At 35.3% G+C, this 7,010-nt stretch overlaps 1 non-coding gene across 1 annotated transcript; it reads left to right on the top strand.

Moving 5' to 3' along the window:
• The first annotated feature begins 4,891 nt into the window (after window positions 1–4,891).
• On the top strand, window positions 4,892–4,974 carry Trnal-uaa (transfer RNA leucine (anticodon UAA)). The gene has a single exon. It is a non-coding gene; the product is annotated as a tRNA-Leu (tRNA).
• The last annotated feature ends 2,036 nt before the right edge of the window (window positions 4,975–7,010 follow it).

The raw sequence follows: 7,010 nt of genomic DNA, 5'->3' as shown, positions 1-7,010 counted from the left end.
CTTCATGACTGATACATCTTTTTATTTTTGTTACTAATCAGAGTTCCCCTTTTGGGGAACTGGTCCCCCCCCCACATTAAAAACCGACCTTGTGTCTAACTCTGTCCTCGTTGGGAGGCAAGTAAACAACAACAAAAAAGAGGCCATCTTGAAACTGAGCTCCTCCTCTACCTTCTTCTTCTTCTTCTTCTTCTTCTTCCTCCTCTCCCTTCTTCTTCTCCTTCTTCTTATCATGACCAATGATCTCTCACTGGTAAAAATACGCAATGCTCAGCAAGTCTTTCTAGATTCCCAGTACTATGTTCGATCCCTGTTGCGTTATCGCAACTGTCTTTTACCATTTAGTTTTTATTGATGACAACCTTCTCTGGAATTTGAGTGGTAGTAAGCTTTTTCATGATTCCAACACTCTGCGTTGTCTTCCAGTGAATTTTTGGTTGGAGCGTTTCCCCCACACTCTTTCCTGGCAATTTCCAATGGTACCAACCGATTTCTTGATAGTTTCGGTCCTATTGCATTTACATCATGTTCTTTCTATACTTTGTCTTTTTTTTAGGGGGGGGGGGCATGTTTACAAGCAATTTTTTGTTTCATTTCGAGTTTACCTGTGATTGGTCGGTGTTATCTTCGTTGTGTCGGGCCTCGAGGATTTTCCTTAATTTTCTTTCTGATGTTTTGATCAGCGCTGTATAGTGTATAGTGTTAATCTTTTCCTTAATTTCAATGGGAGCTGTGTCTAGATGAAATTGAAATTGGGGGAAGATTGCCTGACATTATTACAGTTTTATTTGCTTCATATTTTTTAAAACTCTTTGGCAGGTTCCATGCATTTGCTTAGTCTTTTTCTGTATTTTTTGTTTGTTTGATAGTTTGTTTTTGTTTATTTGTTTGTTTGTTTTGTTTTGTTTTGTTTTTTGTTTTTTTTTGTTTGTTTGTTTGTTTGTTTTTTTTTGTTTTTGTTGTTGTTGTTTTTTTTTGTTTGTTTTTTTTTTTTTGCCTAGTTGATTTTCACCATGTGGAGTGCTGCGAAGTCTAAATTTATTTTAAAGGGAATACGGCTGGGAAATTAGTTCCAAACTATTTATCTTGGTTCACCTATTCATTTGTGGTGTATCTGCGTTAAAAATATTTTATAGAACGTATAAACAGTTTCCATAAATATTTGTTGTGACTAACTAACCATCCATCAGTTATGTTATTTCTTCCGGAAGTGGTGCAGTTAGAGAAATATTTACCGTAACTTCGTAACTCACTAATTTTTCTATGAATTTCTGTCTATTATTGTTTTTTGTTTTCTTTTTTTTGTTTTTTGCTTCTTTCGAATTATTTGGAGACTTCGAACTACTGTTCTCATCTTAAGTGTTTATTTTCACGACGTTTCCGTCGATGTAACCTTCTTCATAAATATCTTGTCAAACTTGGAATTGTCTTTTGAACTGGAGATCCACACGGAATTTCGAACATAAGCCTGTATTTAAGCAACGAGGCTAGCATGCTCGTACCGGTGGCTATGACCGGGTAGAAGTCCTAAATGATTCGCAATCGTACTTTGAGTATTGAACCTTCAACCCCCAGAATAGTGTAACGTGCAACATGTATATTATTTACTACTAGCATGGATACCCGGCGTTGCCCGGGTGGACATGAAATTCGGTTTGGACAGAGTTGCTATACTAAGGATATTGAGCAACCCCCCCCCAAAAAAAAAAACGAAAGACGTAATTGACAACCTGGACCCCCCCCCCCTACGCCGCCAAATGAATCAAAACTTTTCTTTCAATCATCAATCATTTTGATTGAAAGAAAAGTTGTTTTGATTCATTTGGCGGCGGGGGTCCAGGTTGTCAATTACGTCTTTCGTTTTTTTTTTTTTCTGGGGAGGGGGGTTGCTCAATATCCTTAGCATAGCAACTGCAAGTGCCCGTGCGACCAAAGAACAAAAATTTAGCCGGAGTAGGCAGGCTCGAACCTGAAACGCGAACGAGAAGAAGATAAAAAAAACTGACGCGCTAGCTGCCACGGCCATGTCATAGGTCTTCAAATTGAGGTTTTTCAAATATACATTCAGTTAGCTACGCGTACCTGACTTACAAAAGTCTCGACGCAAAAAGTGGCCCCTCCATGCAAGAAATGACTCAGTTGACCATCACAGAATTAATCTTTTTTTCTAATTTTCAGATAGTATGTGTCCGGGAGATCGATCTTTCAAATAGTACTACTTTCGACCCGGCCAGATGCGTCTAACGAAAGTTTTAGCGAGACATACAAACATACACACACACACACACACACACACACACACATACTAACGGATAGGCGAGATTTATATTATAGAAGAACATGTCACAGGTTTTTCTAGCATGAATTTTAGGAGCCTTAAACCTTTCTTTTTTTAAATGTGCATTCTAATCAGGATACATCACTGTTTATTTCTACATATTTTTAATATATACTAGTCTGAGTGTCCAGCGTTGCCCGGGTGTTTGGAGGTGTGTGTTGAGCAAAAAATAAAAGTGGTAGTAGGCAGGCAAGCTCGAATCCGTACCGCGAAGTAGGAAAAGAAGGAAAAAAAACCTGACGTCTTAGCTGTTGGGTTTATCGCCAAATCGATAGTGACAAAGGCTAAAATTAAGACTAGTTATTCGAAAAGAGGGGTTGACTTTTGAAAATATCGGCAAAAAAGCGACCCCTCCTTGTAGAAAATTGCCCAGTTGAGGATGAAGAAATTAATATTTTTAGCTAATTTTTGCGATATTTGTTGTCCGAAGGGTCGAGCTTCAAAATGATACCAATCTCGTGAACATATGTCGCCTCTGTCGAAAGTTTTAGGCATACATACCCACCTACCCACCTACCTACATACATGCATACATTTAAATAGACAGGTGAGATGTATATTATAGATGACATAAATTTCACTAAGAGCGGATATATTTAAAGTTTAAGACTAGATTCCACAATCATAGTTCCATTTGGTTAGAAAGACACTTAAAGATTCGGAAAAATTCTTACGTAGGATTTCAATTTCATAAAAATTGGGTCTATTTGAAATTTTTAGAGGGTTACGATTTTATAGACCCTTACAGGTGTGATTAGAGATTCGGGATCGCTTTCATTTTCTCCCCTCTCCGGTTAATTTTACATAAGAATACACGTTTAGATTTTATGTTGATTATCTAACCTTACTTTCTATAGGAAACACACAAACATCACATATGTATACAAATACTGAGTTTTTCTTTAATACATACACACACGCGCACATAAAACATATATTATGAGAATTAAGTTCACTAATGTGGGTTGAAAATATATTAATACTTCTAATAATAGAAGCACCCCGAAAAAAGCCGTTGGCGGACATACAGAAAAACACACACACACACACACACACACACACACACAAACACACGTTTTCGCTTTTATATACATAGATTTACTACTTATTACGGCATATATATATGTATATATGCGCGCAAGAGTGTGTGTGTGTGTGTGTGTGTGTGTGTGTGTGTGTGTGTGTGTGTGTGTGCGCGCGCGCACGTGTTCAGTAATACTAGCAATGAGATCCGAAATTGCTCGGGATCAACAAATGTTCTCCACTTCCAGCACTAGTCCAATCAATCTAGCTGATTGTTACCTGAACCAGAAAAAAAATTGTTAACAAAGATTTTTAACTATGATATTGGGTATGAATAACCCCTCTTTCAGAGAAAAAAAAAATGTTTACCAAAGTTATTGTCATCGAAATCGTTGAAATCGTCTATTTTCAATCGAATCGTCGCAGATTCACCGCAGTGCACCGAGATGAAACTTCACATGCCTCCCCACAGTTACCTAGACAAATATACATTATAGTCTCCATTGCACTGTAGAGAACCTACTGTTGATTTTATAAAATTATTGTTATATAATGCCTGTAAATAAAGTTTAAAATGTAAAAGTCAAATATATATATATATATATATATATATATATATATATATATATATATATATATATATATATATATATATATATATATTAAACCTCACGCGAAAGAGCAGGACACAAAATGGTTTAAATAAAATTAATAATAGAATAACAATAACAAAGACTTCCGCTGGCAAGGACTATTATTGACCGTAACCAGTTATACAATCCTGTTGAAATTTTAATCTCTATTTTTCGCGTTATGTACTGAATATTTGTTAATGAAACCTATATGAAATATGTTCCTTATTAAATTTTAAAAATTTTCTATTCTGAAAGAAGTTTTAAAAAATTTGATCTAAAAAAGTTATTTTAAAGTTATTGTTAAAAAAAAATTCAGATTTTCTCACAATTCAGACCTGTATTACAAAGAGGGGGTTACAAAAATGTGTTGTAGTGTGAGGAGAAATATGGAGTGATCAAGGCGTTGAACCTAAGTTCCAATGGACAAGTGTCCGCGTGGATTCGTACCCCACTCGTGCTAAATACATGTTTTATTTTACCAAATCACATATGATTAAAATTAAAAATTCAGTACAAAATAAGAAGAATTATGTTCGATAGGACATACACAGTAGTATGGCTGAGTGGTTAAGGCGTTGGACCTAAGTTCCAATGGACAAGTGTCCGCGTGGGTTCGAAACCCGCTCCTGCTAAATACTTGTTACATTTTACCAAATCACATATGACTAAAATTAGGAAATTCAGTACAATGTAAGAAGAATGATGTTCGATAGGACATAGATAGCACGATAGTCAAGTTGTTAAGGCGCTCGACTAAAGTTCCAATGGACAAGTGTCCGCGTGGGTTCGAAATCCACTCGTGCTAAATACATGTTTTATTTTACCAAATCACAGGTGATTAAAATTAGGAAATTCAGTACAAAATAAGAACAATGATGTTCGATAGGATATACCCAGAACGATGGCCGAGTGGTTAAGGCGTTGGACTTAAGTTCCAATGGGCAAGTGTCCACGTGGGTTCGAACCCCACTCGAGCTAAATACTTGTTGTATTTTACCAAATCGCATATGATAAAAATTAGGAAATTCAGTACAAAATAAGAACAATGATGTTCGATAGGATATATACAGAACGATGGCCGAGTGGTGCAGGCATTGGACTTAAGTTCCAATGGACAAGCGTCCACGTGGGGTCGAACCCCACTCATGCTAAATACTTGTTGTATTTTACCAAATCACATATGATTAAAATTAGGAAATTCAGTACAAAATAAGAAGAATGATTTTCGATAGGACATACACAGCACGATGGACGAGTTATTAAGGCGCTGGACTTAAGTGCGATGGGATGTAGACTTAACGGTGGCTTAGTGGTGAAAAAGTTGGACTTAAGTTCCAATGGACAAGTGTCCGCGTGGGTTCGAACTTCACTCGTGCTAAATACTTGTTGTATTTTACTAAATCACATATGATTAAAATTAGGAAATTCAGTACAAAATCGGAAGAATGATGTGCGATGGGATGTAGACTTAACGGTGGCTTAGTGATGAAGAAGTTGGACTTAAGTTCCAATGGACAAGTGTCCGCGTGGGTTCGAAACCCACTCGAGCTAAATACTTGTTATATTTTACTAAACCACATATGATAAAAATTAGGAAATACAGTACAAAATAAGAACAATGATGTTCGATAGGACCTAGACAGCACGATGGCCGGGTTGTTAAGGCGTTATATATATATATATATATATATATATATATATATATATATATATATATATATATATTTGTATTGTTGTTTTTCTTGGCACTCCTTGACCTTTTCACCGTAAAATGCATGTGATCTTAATATCTTTTAAATCAATAAATTCAAAGTAAGTTTTAATTGCATTAAAATTGTACTGTTTTAATCGGCGGGGTGATACAATTTGATTAAGGGGCAATTCATTTTAAAAAAACGTTTTTACTTTAGCGACATCAGATTAATGACCAATCATTTTTTTTTTCCAATATGATTGTTTTATGCGTGAAAGGTGATAACATAAAAGTGTTTACAACTTTTTATGTAAATGATTGTATGTCCATGGGAACACCTTCATGAGAAAATATTTTACGACCTTGTTTATTTTTCTGAAGCAATATTTTTTTTTACTACCGGTTTAGGAAAAAAATAGTCTTCCTCACATTTATTGACAATTTTAAACAAAAAAAAATCAACATATTTTTCTGGCATATAACTGGATGATTTGTTCTCTGTTTATTCACAATTCCATGCATATCTATCTATATATCTATAAAAGTGAACGTGTCTGTGTGTGTGTCTGTGTACATTTCCCTACGCAATAACTCTGTCAATTTCTAGTCTACAGACTTGAAATTTGATATACCGGGTACTGAGATTTGGGAAAATCGATGTGATCGGTTTTTTGGCCAGAAATTTGGCGATTATGGGGTGAAAGTTCAACGATTTGACCTTTGAGAACTCTACCAAACTACTCCGACAATTTTGCGTCTACGCACTTGAAATTTTAGATATAGATTCCTTGGACATGGATCTAACTTAATAACTTGATTTGAGCCCAAAACAATAAATTTTAAGGGGTCATAATAGGGGTGAAATTTTTAAAAAATTGATCTCTGCGCTCTCTTCCAAATTACTCAGACAATTTCTAGTCTAAATATTTGAAATTTTACATAAAGGGTATTCAGAGCTGAAATGCTAGTATATATAATTCTATATATTTATTAATTCTATATATCTATAAAAGTGAAATTGTTTGTGTGTTTGTCTGTCTGTGTACATTTCTCTACCAAATTACTCTGTCAATTTTCGACCTACAGACTCGAGTTTTGACATAAGGGGTATTGAGATGTGGGAAAAGCTTTTTAATCGGTTTTTGGCCAGAAAATTGACTGTCAAGGGGTAACATTTTAAAGATTTGACCTTTTAAAACGCTACCAAACTCCTTGGCCAATTTTGGGTCTAAACAATTGAAATTTTAGAAGTAGGTTACTTGGACACGGATCAAACGTTTTAACTTGATTAGAGCCCCAAAACAATAAATTTCAAGTGGTC

This window comes from Euprymna scolopes, chromosome 37 (assembly GCF_053919585.1).
Source record: "Euprymna scolopes isolate OS-2025 chromosome 37, ASM5391958v1, whole genome shotgun sequence".
Lineage (NCBI taxonomy): Eukaryota > Metazoa > Mollusca > Cephalopoda > Sepiida > Sepiolidae > Euprymna > Euprymna scolopes.
Note: the sequence above shows the minus strand (reverse complement) of the source record. Positions and strands in the feature narration are given on the sequence as shown.